Source organism: Equus przewalskii, chromosome 7 (assembly GCF_037783145.1).
Source record: "Equus przewalskii isolate Varuska chromosome 7, EquPr2, whole genome shotgun sequence".
Taxonomy (NCBI): Eukaryota; Metazoa; Chordata; class Mammalia; order Perissodactyla; family Equidae; genus Equus; species Equus przewalskii.
The window spans coordinates 36,918,518-36,919,263 of NC_091837.1; positions in this window are offsets into that span (position 1 = coordinate 36,918,518).

Genomic DNA, 746 nt, shown 5'->3' on the forward strand with positions numbered 1-746 from the left:
CTGACTAGGGAGAGAAGTGTGAGTAAGAGCAGAAGGAGAGGAAAAAGGTGAGAGTTCTGTTGAAGGTGAAGAATGATTGGCACTACGATGGTTGAGCTGGGATGACAGGAGGAGGTAAAGTGGGCTGCTTGAAATTGACACCCTAGAAGCCCCGGTTACTAATGATTGATTGGCAAGGCCTAGGTGTTAACCTGGGATAGGTGGCTGCCTGGTTGGGTTAGAAACTGGGCGGCTGCATGGCACTGCAGGAAGCATCGATGTGGACACTGAAATCACATGGATTACGCATTAGTCCACTGTATTGCTGGCTATTGATCCTAACGCCTTAACTTTTCGTTCAGAGCACTCACCACAGTTTGTGTTGGTCGAGTGATTATTTGACAGCAATCAGGACTGACAGTCTGTTTGCTGACTGACATACAGTTGGCGCTCAAAAGTCAGAATGAATGAATGAATGCTATTCCAGCTAAGGAACAAATGCAATAAATTACGGCGCCAACGCGTTTTCACATGAACGGGAAAGCAAGGCTCCACAAGGGCGGCATTTTTGTCTGTTGTACTCCCTGCCGATTCTCCGCTGCTTACAACAGCGTCTGGTACAATCAACACTTGTTGCGTGAACTAGACGACCGACCGACCTGCGGTACCCCACTGCGCCTGCGCTAGATGTCCAAGGGTCAGGCGAGCCCTGGCGCTCTGCGCCTGCGTGGCGTCTCCGGCGCGGCGTCTCGCCCAGCTCCCGAGCC